Genomic DNA, 14,404 nt, shown 5'->3' with positions numbered 1-14,404 from the left:
CGCCCCCAGCGCGCTGCAAACTTGCCATTGGCTGTCCGGGCTGCGACTCAGCGGCACGATTGGCTGGATGAGCCGTCCGTCAGGGTCACAAACGGGTCAGTGATGTAAGGGACGAGGCCGGGCCGGGGAGTGGCATATTGACTGAGGGGGGGCGGTGAGTCCGAAACTGCTGTGCAACTTCATACATACAGAGAACTGACACACGCATTGTGGAGCTATACTGCCGGGACAGTCAACTTATTTTGACAGACCTACAGTATTTCGGTTAGCATTTATTTTTTAGTAATAGTCAAACATAAACGGTGTCATTATACGTCACTTGTAAAGGCAGTATATGTATTTCTCAGCATGTGGACATATTACAGAATACACGGCTACAATATATTCCTGCAGTGCAGAAACATCCAGCCTGTTCTGCTGTGGATATGAAGGGCATTTTTGGCAGCAGCAGATACAGTGTAATCGATGACCAGCAGTGGTGGCTCTGGTTTCCAGTGTGACCGGGCACTTTACCACTGCGCCCCGGGACAGTATGCGCAGAATCTGGAGGCTCAATCAGGGGCCGCAGGGCGGACAGGAGCCACCGGCTATTTACACCGGGGCCCCCAAAAGGTGCATTAAATGGGATAAAAAGAAAACGGTGCTAACATACATGTAACGTGCAAATAAGTGACAAAACTAATAAGCCACCTGTTCACCGTGGCAGCCCATTTCATATGTATTTCTAAAACATCAACAATAATAATAATTATTATTATTTATTTTTTAGCAGACGCCCTTGTCCAGGGCGACTTACAAAATATAAACGCAATTCAAAATGCAATAATGTAGTGCAATTCAAGGCATAATACATTTTACAAATTCACAGTTTACACAAGCGTATACAGTAAACAATATATAAGCGCTTGCATCCTAGAATGAATACATTAGAATGTGTTTTTCAAGAAAATCTATGTACTGTACAATCAAATATGAAACAAAGATAAATATAAAATACGCACATGACACAGTATAAATAAATAATAGAATTAATACACATACATAAGAATAAAACAACACACAAACTAAAACGTGTCAATAGTTAAAACTGAGTTTATGAAGTCTAGACTGAAAAAAGCTCAGGGAGTGTGAATCTCTGACCCTCACAGGGGAGCTTTGCGCAGGCGAGCAATCCTCTCACAGTGAAGATTTAGAGCAGACAATCCCGGCACACAAAACAGCAGCTGTTCGGTGTGTAAACAAGACAGACGCGTGTTTATGGTCAGTAAACAACCGCACAGACAACCACAAACTTCTACACATGAACTCCGACATTAAACCATCACTGCAGTGGGACTGACATCCCTGCTCGACCGCCCCCACGTTCACCACCAGAGGTCGCCCGATCCTCCCTCTCTGCGGACTCTGTTCCCTGATCATTGCTTCCAATCATTCAATAATCATCCCAGTCTACCTGATTGTGTTTCGCACCTGTGCCACGCTTTGCTGACTGTGATACCTTGTATTTAAACCCATCTGTCCCGCTCGCCTACTAGTATTGGAGGGACCATCTGAAGCTTTTGCACCGAAAAAAGCGAAGCGCTCGACACAGGCTCTCCATAGTGACATCTGCTGGTCAATACGTGGCACTGCGACTGTATCGAGACAGCGAGGCGAAATGCAAGTGAACCCACCGTCCCCTGTGATCTGGAGTTCAATAAAGTCTGTGAAATAATGTTTCACAAACATGCGGCACCGATCTTGCTGTGTCACCAAAGTATACATAACACTGTAGGAGCCAATCACTTTTTTTTGCCCGTGTTATTATTTTGAATAAATATATTTTAATTCTGAATTAGTCTGTTTTGCGTTTGGACTAATTGTACTGTGTTTCTTAAAGAGGGCGAACTTTATGTACGTTCCATGCCTCTTTCGCTTGTATATATATATATATATATATATATATATATATATATATACACTCACCTAAAGGATTATTAGGAACACCATACTAATACTGTGTTTGACCCCCTTTCGCCTTCAGAACTGCCTTAATTCTACGTGGCATTGATTCAACAAGGTGCTGAAAGCATTCTTTAGAAATGTTGGCCCATATTGATAGGATAGCATCTTGCAGTTGATGGAGATTTGTGGGATGCACATCCAGGGCACGAAGCTCCCGTTCCACCACATCCCAAAGATGCTCTATTGGGTTGAGATCTGGTGACTGTGGGGGCCAGTTTAGTACAGTGAACTCATGTCATGTTCAAGAAACCAATTTGAAATGATTCGACCTTTGTGACATGGTGCATTATCCTGCTGGAAGTAGCCATCAGAGGATGGGTACATGGTGGTCATAAAGGGATGGACATGGTCAGAAACAATGCTCAGGTAGGCCGTGGCATTTAAACGATGCCCAATTGGCACTAAGAGGCCTAAAGTGTGCCAAGAAAACATCCCCCACACCATTACACCACCACCACCAGCCTGCACAGTGGTAACAAGGCATGATGGATCCATGTTCTCATTCTGTTTACGCCAAATTCTGACTCTACCATCTGAATGTCTCAACAGAAATCGAGACTCATCAGACCAGGCAACATTTTTCCAGTCGTCAACTGTCCAATTTTGGGGAGCTTGTGCAAATTGTAGCCTCTTTTTCCTATTTGTAGTGGAGATGAGTGGTACCCGGTGAGGTCTTCTGCTGTTGTAGCCCATCCGCCTCAAGGTTGTACGTGTTGTGGCTTCACAGATGCTTTGCTGCATACCTCGGTTGTAACGAGTGGTTATTTCAGTCAAAGTTGCTCTTCTATCAGCTTGAATCAGTCGGCCCATTCTCCTCTGACCTCTAGCATCAACAAGGCATTTTCGCCCACAGGACTGCCGCATACTGGATGTTTTTCCCTTTTCACACCATTCTTTGTAAACCCTAGAAATGGTTGTGCGTGAAAATCCCAGTAACTGAGCAGATTGTGAAATACTCAGACCGGCCCGTCTGGCACCAACAACCATGCCACGCTCAGAATTGCTTAAATCACCTTTCTTTCCCATTCAGACATTCAGTTTGGAGTTCAGGATATTGTCTTGACCAGGACCACACCCCTAAATGCATTGAAGCAACTGCCATGTGATTGGTTGGTTAGATAATTGCATTAATGAGAAATTGAACAGGTGTTCCTAATAATCCTTTAGGTGAGTGTATATATATATATATATATATATATGCTATAAATATATTTGAAATTAACGTACAGTAAAAATCCGATAAGGGCGATTATTATAATTATTATTATTATGTAATAAATTGAAACTTCTAAGCGTCAATCTAAAATTCAATATCTATGGTGTTCACAATGTGACTTCGGTGTTGTTTTGAGGAAGAGACATAGCAGTAACTGTGTTGAAAACGAGTAATATGTGAAAACAATAAAGTTTGTGCAACAGGGAAAGTGATGGTTATATAACAGAGGGCAAAAGAAGACGGAGGGAAGTGGAGAGAGACGTATGTGCTTGTATAAACAAGAATAGTGTTTGTGTTGAAGAGGCAAATGTGTTGGAGGGACATGATTGTGCAACTGGACAATTGGTGTAATTTAAAGATTTGTGTTTAAAAAATAATAATTTCTACACTACTGGGGTTGACTCTACAACAATATCTATCTATCGCTAAATCTATGTCTCTATAACTATCTCTACCTTTATATCTCTATCTAACTCGATATCTGTACATCTATCTAAATATCTATTTCTGTGTCTCTCTCAATAAATGTATTCTGTAGCGTCTGCAAATCTGTCTCCTCTCTATAACCCTCGGATCTGAGGTGGCTCAGACCTCTTTTAAGCATGATAAGTGGATTTAAGTGGATTTGATACATCGACACATATTCAACTCCAATTCGACACTGTCGGCTGCTGGTGTGACGTAAGAAGCTTTGTTTGCACCTATGGAATTGCAGTTAAGGAAATGGTTTTTAATTTTCTTTGAGCAACTACCAAGTTACCCACAGAGCAGATCCCTTTCAATCAAATGAAAAACCATTAAAGGCGTCACTTTATAATTTCAACAGATAGAAGAGTTATAAAGAAGTGCCGTTCACCGTTTCTCCAGCAGAGGAATCTGGCTCAGTCACTGCAGAACAGGGACAACCACACAACCACAAAAAGACACTCCAATAAACACCAAACCAACAACAATGCAACTGAGTGCAAAACAAATAGTATATCAAATAGTTAAACAATGAAACAGAGGAACATGCATGAGAGGAATTTAAATAGAGTGCAAATTAGTGAAATTCGAATAAGCCCAGTCTTTGTCTTAGTATAACTGTAAGTCATACGAACAACAGGCACTCAGTGCGGTATTTTACCTCCCGGGTCATGTTCATGAAGTTCCTCACCGCATCGTCTAGTATGGCTCCCCAATATATAATCTTTCAGTCGTGTAAACGTGTGAATCGTTTTCTCCTTTCTACTATCTACTCTGTCAGTTCCTGGCATTCCCTAATGTAAATACAGATGTTTTGTTTTTTTCTTATGTTTTTTTTTTCATTGTGGTAAAATTTAAATATGATTCTTACAATACTTTGTGTTGCCAAACCAAAACTTACCATTCAGGCTTAAATGTCTGTTTTACAGTTAAATGCATTAACATTAATGTTTGTGTGAAAATACAAAATACAGCTGCTGTATTCTGTCAGTAAATTACATTTTGAACAGTTTAGTTGTTTTTTAAATACAACAATAACACAGTATTATATGTAAATATACTTTAAAAGTGAAACCAAAACCATTGACCCCTTATTAAAATACCCAATGCCCTTCTTGCTCACAACCAGAGTTTCATTTTTACTAGTCACTGTCTGATTGGACATCAGTACCTAAAACTGTGAGGCAATAAACTCTGTCAAATCTGTCAGCATCACCTACAACAGGTTCAATATGCTCTCTAACTGGAATTATACCTGCTGAGTTACCAAACCATGAAGTTTACCATTCAGTCAGCTGCAGTTTAAAATTGGTGGAAGAAAAATATAACTATACTGACATAATAAAATTAAATATAAAAATGGTTTTCTTGTTCTGCTGCTAATGATGGAATTTAAACTTTTAAGTTGGATGGAGCCATCTGTCCTGGAATCAATTATACATTACATTTTATACAGCCAATATATAAAAGAAGTGTAGACTTTGTCTTAAATAAATATTCAAGTAATGATTATTTACTATTTTAATATTTCATTGTTAATGGATTCTTATGCAAAATATCTGTCACAAAGTATGATCTTATTTCAGTGCAGTGATGGGCAACTCCACCCCTCCACCCTCACCCCTCAAACAAGGTAAGCATTATGTCTGATGAACCCTTACAAGAAAAACCATAAGAATAAATGAAAATATATCAATACGTATTTCAAAAAGGCCTTTTAAACCTCTTTAAATAATCCATGAGAACCGCACGTACGACTCTCTCTCAGTCCTCAAGGCGAGGTCCGCTCCGCTGCCTAGTGCTCTGTTGTGGTTTCTGCAGTGGTAACTATGATGGTGTGTACAGTGCGCTGTGTATTTTGAATGGGTTCAGTCTGTTAAGGGACACTATCTGCTGCAGTTGTTTTGTTTATTTAGACATTATTATTGCAAATATATTTATTGTTGTCTTACTTATACCACATGGCTGAATAAAATGTATAACACTAAGGTGACAAACAGTATTCTGGTATCCAAGGTATTTTTATTATTCATATTATTCACTATTAGATAATGTGAGATTATTGCAGCACTAACAAATACAAATCTGGAGACCAATGTATTATTGTTATTACTTATTAGTTGTGGTTTTGATAACATAATCCCAAATCTAGAAATCATTGTAGCAGACTAAACCTCAGTATTTATTATGGATAGTCCTAATAAAACAAAATGTTTTTTTGAAGTGATCTGGGACTTTCCAGCACTGTTGTGTTGAATGGAGGGGCTGCAGTGTGTGTGTGTGTCTGTCTGTCAGTGCTGTGTGGGATGTGTACATCAGTTGGGGAGCTGTGACTGGGAGAGGGCATCTCAGGGGCATGGGGATATATAGTCCCAGCCCCCACGGAGGAGAAGAGCAGAGAATGAGACAGAGCTCAATGCTGTGCCAGTTAAAGCAGTTGCTCTGCAAATAAAAACTGTTGCTTCAAGACTCACTCTCTCTTACTATTGGAGGTTTTACAGAATCTGTGATTCCTGTATCAGGAGCCAGGAATGTTTCAACATGTATCACATGCCAAACATGGTCGGCGTACTTAATATCACAGACTCAAAATACTGAGTTGTAGTTTAAAGGGTAAACACACCAGAACACAGTACAATTGTACCAGTGATAGGCAGTGTGACAGAACAAATAAATACCCACATATCAGATACATACGTGCAAATATATTTAGCCATTATGATAATAATAAAACCTTAGATAACACCAAGTTCCCAAGCAGTACACTCATAGAAAAGGAATGCAGCATTTTCACTGGCTAGCTGGGTATCAATCTGGCTGTAGGGTGGAAGTATAGGAGCCAAATGCGGACTAAAGGACACACAAGAGCACGGTCAAAAAACAGGCGAGAGGTCAGAGCTGGTAAACAGGCGTATCAAAGGAATCCAGGAATCGTAGTCAATAATACAAGCAAGAGGTCTATTCACAGGTAATCAGGCAATGGAGGAGATCCGAAAGGCAAGTGTCGAGAAAAGGAAAGCTACGGTCAAAATACAAGGGACAAAAGTAACTGGAACTACTGTGCGTGGAACTAAAACTCTGAAAAACTGTAAAACTTCGCACTGAATGGATGAAACAAAGGGGTATAAATACTAGAAGCTGATGAACCAGGCAACATGAGACAGGTGAGTTAATTGATTGATGGTGTGTAAATTATTATCTAATAATAAGGTGAGTGGAACGATAAAGCTATAGGAAAACTGGGAGTGCAGCGACATCTAGTGGCGAGCTGGGGTACAAGGCATAGGCATGACACTGGATTCACCGACTACAAAATAACAACAAATAATAAGAGAGAGAGAGTTGGGTTTGATGTGTGTTCCAGCCTTTCTATACACAGCGCTACTCTCAGTCTCTTCTTCGGCTCCCCTGTGGGGCCTGGGCGACCCGATGTATCCCCTAGCCCCCGCAACCACCTCTGCCCAATTAATGCTCCCCCACTGTTCCCATGTGGCGTAAACCTGTGACCCCTGAAGTCCCGGCAATTACCTCCAAAATAGAGGGATAGAGGAGTCTCAGATGTCCAAACAATCTTCTCCCCCCCACCCCCAACACTCAGAACTGACGGACACACACAGACACACTGCAGTCCCTCAAAATAGTGTAGCAGTCCTGAAAGGTGGGGCTACAAGGGTAAGCATCCTGCAGGAAATGGTACATTGTACCGGACCCCCAGCAGGGTCAACTCTACAGTACTCCAGAACACGACAGGGACCACTCACTGGTCCGGATCATGGGCTACAACCCCCGTCCCTGCAGTGCATAACTATGAGATGATGTGCAGCTAGTCAAATTATTGTATTTGTTACAATTGACCCCTTAAGTATTAACTGATACATTTAAAACAACTGGTTCAGTATTTAAATATATTGAACGACGGTTTGTACAGTGACCAGAAAATAAAATGTAATGTGGTTAATACATACGAGATGAACATGTTTTTATTTATTTGTCTTATTAGTCAGCGGTCTTGTGTTTATCTTTCTTACTCATTTTAGTTTTACTAGGTTGGCTACACAGAAACCTGCAGGATAAGTAATTAAGATCTAATAATAATAACAATAATACAATCCCCTTCATCAATATACAACAAATTGTTATGCAGCCATTGTCGTTGTCCAAGATTAACCATGTTCAGCAGTGTATTTTAAAAGGCACTGCACTGCCCATTCAAGGCAAAACAACTTTAACTGAAACCCTCTGTCACAATGTTACAATTTCAAAGAGCATATTAAAATGCAATCTGGAAGACTGCTACAGATGCCTTAAAACTATGCACAAAGCTAAATGACCAATCCAGTTTTATTTACATAAAGAGCATTGTGTTTTATTTGCTTAATGCATTGTCCAACTGTCTGCCTTTGATTTTACAAATTGGACATTTCCTTGAACATTTTACAAATTGAACATTTCTAACAATGCAAGTGAAGGCAGGCAGTGACATGTTCTTTTCACTGAACTTATCGTCTCTGTTTTTCAGAGTTCGATCAGGAATGGAGGCAGGTTTCCTGGGGAAGAGAGTAAGTGCAGAGAAGCAACAGAAAGGAATCTAAAAGAGTCATACTGTTCCCAAAGAGCAGTACAGTCACAGCACATATGCCTCTGAATTAAACACTGATTTTATATAGCAATCTGCAGCCTACATTAAAATTATTAGGCATCCCATCAAATGTTTAATTCCAGATAAGAAATTAGAGAAATTAGAAATTTCACTACTGGAAAGACCATTCTGAAAGGCTGTTTTGGAATCGTAGGACATTAAGAAGTGAAAATGCAAATTAGTGATGAATTGTCGGTGTTGAATTGTACCTGGTGATGGAATGTCTGTGATGAAATGTCATAGACACAAGACAATACTGTATAATAGCTGATTCTGGCAGCTAACAAAGTGGTTTGACCTTGATTTTTGTGTTCTCGAATCTGTGAACTAAGAAGGCTGTTTTCACACTTTTCTTGTCTGTGGTGATCAGTCAGTTAAAATTAATGGCTTGTGATCTCAGGCAATATGATGGTTCCTCATTGACCAGAGGACTGCGCACCATCATCTGTGTTTGCCAGCCGATTTATAACTTCTCAGTCCATCGTCTTGAATTTATGAGAGAGTTATGTGCCTCCAGAATTAGCCTTACATAAGACATCCTTATGTAAATCTATAAGTGTCTGCAGTAACATCAGTCAACAGAGTTGCATGAGTTGTGTTTTGCATGGCTGAGTGCGCAGCCCTACAAACACTTTTCTTGTCGACAGGGAGAAAGAGAGGCTGATGGAGAAAATCAGGAATTTAAAGCCACCAGGTGATGAATCACCAGAATTCAGGATCCTGATACACGGGCAAATCAGTGCTGGGAAGTCCAGTTTCCTCAACACAGTTGGTTCCATCTTCGAGGAACGTTTGGTATCCCGGGCAGGAGTTGGTGTGGGCAGTACAAGTATTACCAAGAAGGTTAGTAGTAGTCTAATGTACAAATAAATATTTTAATTAGACAGAATGAATATTGCTTTTCCATTGGGTTGTTTATAATTATGGGCATACATTCATGTCTAAATACCCCAGGAATCACTTAGGAATAATTAATGCATTTCCTCAGAGTTATGATCACATGAACACTAACCATGTTATACATGTGAACTCATGTGTTAATCCGGATGTTTTCCTATATCAATACATGAGCAATTTTAAAGTGAGACTGGGCTGATACATAAAGATCTCATCAACGCTGATGTCTTTTAAATTAATTTGTGACACAGAGCTCCAGCATACGATAAAGCAAATGCAAACTGTGACACAAATAAGGACATAGATTGGTTTTATTGACTGTGGTTTGGTATGGCTCTTGACCTTTGACTTGCTGTATCCTGCAACCATGAAGACTGTTGTGCAGTAAAGAGTTTCAAATAGCTGCTGATTCTGAGCTCAGATGACTCATTATGTGAACCACATCATCAGACCTCATGACACAGTCTTGGCAATGTTTCGATTGATTGGTGGGGATATATATTGCCTATTATAATGGACTGAAAGCTCAGTGCTGTCTTCGGTGAGTAAAGTGTTTCAGTGTCCTGGGTATTTGTTCTTGTGAAGAGCTCTGATCTCCCAGTGCAGAAGTCTTAAAGTGTCTTTAACTGATCTAGCACTGCTCAGCTGGAAACACACTTGTAATGGTCCTATTCAGAATATAGCGTCTTCATTTAAGCTAAGAAACCAATAGCTCCTCTTTAAGATTAAAGAAAGAAAATCAAGCCACATCACTCTTTAGATGTTTGTCACTCAATGATGAAAACTTGTTAGACACCAGTATTCTTTTTATAGGATAAATACAAATAACTGAAATCGTCTTTTTATCTTGTGTAAACCAGTTTACTCCCTACCATTTAAGAGATAAAAAAACAGGATCATATTTGCCCTTCGCTCTGTGTGACGTCATGGGCATGGAGACCGGAGATGGGCAGGGGATGCATCCCGATGACATCATCAGTGCAGCAAAAGGACACATGAAAGACGGATATGAGGTAAATCCATTTGATATACTATAACCCTCCCACAGCCACCTCATTTCACAACTCATCTGCTCACCTGTTCAGGATGTTATATATAACACACATCTGTTTCTAGTTCCGAGGTTAAAGATCTCTGAGCCTTATCAAGCTGTTTTTGGACAAATCTATACTAGTGTTCATTGTTGTTCAGATCTGCCCACAAAATTGCATGTAAGAAAAAATGTCAAAATATTCGCAAACATGAATTATTTAATTTTTTCTTTCTCTCTCTGTAAGTTTAATCCTGCATCACCCCTGAAACCTGACACCAGTGAGAGACCACCTATGAGAGATCAGGCTTACTGCATCGTCTACATTGTGGCAGCGGATCAATTAAACCTCCTGTCAGATCATATTCAGGGGAAAATGAAGAAAGTCTGCAGCGAGCTCAATGTTATGGGTGAGGCAGTCTGAATGGAGACACCATTCTTGATGATGAACTTAGTTAAAACCTTTGCATTGTTCAACCTCAATCATGGCATCTGCAGAAAATGCAACTAAACTGAAATTATGACCAGAGGAAGTATTACTTTTAACAAGGGACGTCTGTGACACATAAACCTCAGTTTCAAGGCCATTGTGGCAATCAATGTGTATTATATGTTATATAGTGAGTTATGTACAAGTCTGTCAGGCCCAGAACATGGCTGTTCCTCAGATCACCACCAGAGGTCTCCAACACACCAGTTCTAATCTCCCCTTCTCTGGCTCTTTGCTTCCCCGCATAATTATTCAATAATGAGTTGCGGGGAAGCAAAGAGCATTAACAGGGATAGGTGTGAGCAAAATGATTAGAAGAGATGAGGCAATCATTTTGCTTACACCTGTCCCCAGTTACCTCTCCCCTTCCCTCAGTATATACACACCTCTGTTTGTAAACTTCTGTGTGAATTCTTGTTTGCCTACGTTGCAGCATTTCTGAGCCTATTGGAGCATTTCTGGGCATTGTTCTTCATTAGCCTTCTAGTTATTGAGCAATGCTTTGCCTTATTTGACCTTGTCTTCTGGATTGCCGTTCTTGAATTGATCGCCCGATCGCCTGACCTCTTGCTCGTTTACCTGTCCTGCCTCACAGCTCTCCTTTGGTACTGTGTTTGCCGTCCCCATACCTTTCGCTTGTTCTCTGACTTTGTCTCTAGCCTCACTCTTGGATCCATCACCCCTGTCCTCATCGGCGTAACACTCATACAAAGGACAACATATTGCTATCTGTCTACATGTTGTATGTTAAATATAAGTAATATTCATCTTCGTTTCTAGTTCATTTATATTGTGTCTTTTTAAATCCAAAAAAGAACATATAAACTGAAATTGGATGTTAATGAACTGGGTATTGATGCGTATGTTGATTTATTTTGGAGAGCTGGAGGTCAGTTTTGGTGTGTAGTCCACAGTAACACTCACAGTTCAGACCCAGTGAGGTCGCCTGATTGTATAAAACACGAGACGGCAGGGAAAACTGATTTTGCTCTTTTGCTCAGGTCTCCCTCAGGTGGTGCTGTTGACTAAGGTAGACAAAGCCAACAGACTGGTCAAGGAGAATCTCCGCAAAGTGTACACCAGCATTTACATGAAAGAGCAGGTAGGCTTGAATGAAGGCTGCTGGAAATATGCGTCTCACTGTCACACAGCCCCCCGGCAAGCTCTTCATCGCAGGCTGCTTCAGCTCAGCACAATGCGCAAAGATACAGTATAAGAGGACAGGGGAAAACATCTAAATCTAGTGACCAGTGTGAGCAAAACAGGATCTTAAGGGATTAAAGTATCAATGAAGTCAGAAAATGATTGGATTTAATGTTTACTGTGTAGACTGAAGAGCTGTCTAGTAGAAAATTATTCTGCTTTCTAACATATTATAATAGTTTTGAATACATAGAATTGTAATTTATTATTATGCTGCTACTATTAATAGTAGCACAAGTTAATAACAAGAAACACTTAAGATTTTGCCATCAATCTGTACAATAAGACACCTTCTTAGTTTCCAGTTTTGCAGTGATATTTTAATGCACATAATTAAAGGCTGGATTCAATTGGTATCAAAATGATTTGATAAGATTGGTTGCTTAAATTATTAATTATTTTATATTTTTTATTGAAGCAAGGCCTTTCATAATCTTTAACATAGGAAATGAAATGAATGGACAGAACTTAATATATAATTATCAATAATTATGTTATCCCCTATTAGGATGCTGTAATGTTTGTGTGCTGTATCACATGCTGGGACTGAGCTTCATAAACCCCTCCTCCACCCATGTGTTTCAGATTGAGAAGTGCAGTCAGACACTTGGCATCCCAGTCACTCACATCCTCCCAGTGAAGAACTACCATGAGGAAACCAGCCTGAATGATGATCTTGATGTCCTCACCCTCTCTGCCCTACTGCAGATACTTCACTTCACCAGCGACCGCTTTGAGAATGTGCTGCAGGCAAAAGGATTTTAATTGAATTTTATTTATATAAAAGCAGTGTGTTGGAAAGATTAAAATGTCCATAGTGCAATAGTCTGCATATTAATACCCATTGTATAAACCCAAAGCAATTACCTCCAGCAACATAAAACAACTCTCATCATGATTCAACATTTCAATTTTTTTTTCTTTTTACGTTAACATCTGCATTCCTACACAATCACGTCACAAAATACCTGACTCCAATCGATATTTTGCAGTCTACAGACCCACAGAACTGCAGGATGATAATATCCATCCTCCTCTGAGCTGTATTTTTGCATAATACCAAAGATGCTCTCAGAGATGTTGCATTTACTCAAGATAGTCGACTCCGCATATATAACAATGGAACATTGGTCATACCCAAAATGTTGCATTATGGGAGTAACAAAGAGCTCTGTGTCACCTGCTGTTTTTGTAGAGGCCTACTTGTGCTTGTGACTTTCAATTAGTGCTCACAAGCTCTCATGCACTGAGTGCGGTCATGGGAGAGTAGCAGATAGTTGTCCGTGCAATTAAGTTTTACCATATGTTACATTCATAAATTATATGAGCGCATATGCAAAGTCCCATTCAACTTAGGTGGATATATGGCAAAAACCTGCATATGGCATTGACTATTCCCCGGGTGAAAGTGTTTTCTGACAACACACAACAAGCACGATAAGATACACATTAGTCATTTCAAAAATATTGATTTGAGTCAAACAAAAACTGGATTACTGGTGCAGTTTGTGTTCCTTTTATATAAACATGTATCATTAACAAATACCTGCGTTTTGTGTCATTGAGTTAAGATTTGTACTTTGATGTCTCTCTAGTCTAACCTCTTTCAAGCAACCCTGTCAGATCAGGCAGCCTGTAGCCGGGTCTACATACAATTAGAGGAACCAGCTACTTTCTTGTAAGCAACTATAGATTGAAACTGAAAGAAAACACGTTCAACAAATTAAATGTATTATGTACCACAGTGGATATATCATACAGCAGGAAATATGTATTAGATACAAAAGTAGATACATCATATAGCTGAAAATATAAATCATAATACATATTTCCTGCTGTATGATATATCCACTATAGTATATAAATACATTTAATTTGTTATTTTTTAATTGAACATCCATATCTTCTGTTAACTCATCATTCAGTTACAATTTAGGTATGAACACATTCAAAGGCCAATGTATTCATTCTAAAAGCAGATTTTGTTGCACTGAAAGTGAAAGCTTTGCTGAATGCACTGAGAAACAGAGGCAGTGATCAAACCAAAAGTGGCAGCCCTGCTGGAACTATATATATATAGTGAGACAGAATGCACTTTGGCTTTTCTAATTCTGCCTTAGAGGTAAGCATCCCTCCCGTCCACCAATAGCAGTAGTATAAGACACAAAGGGTATGAGTTTATGATGATGTTTACTACATACATATCCAGAAATACTTCATTTTTAAAATAAAGAACTGGAAGAATTGGAACTCATAAACCTAGGAGCCTGGCCCTGCCACAGGCTGGGGTCAGGGAACACACCTCTGTGTGAAGAGCAAAGTGACATTTTGCACAATACAGTGTGTAGAGGGTTTCCCTATGAATGAAAGCAGGGGGACAGATTGGCAAGACCTGTCTTTCATAGAGAAAACACTTTCTACAGAAAAGCATTGCTGCTGCAGAGGGGAAAAACAGATGCT

The sequence above is a fragment of the Amia ocellicauda genome, chromosome 19 (assembly GCF_036373705.1).
Source record: "Amia ocellicauda isolate fAmiCal2 chromosome 19, fAmiCal2.hap1, whole genome shotgun sequence".
Classification (NCBI taxonomy): Eukaryota; Metazoa; Chordata; class Actinopteri; order Amiiformes; family Amiidae; genus Amia; species Amia ocellicauda.
This window is presented reverse-complemented; position numbering follows the sequence as displayed.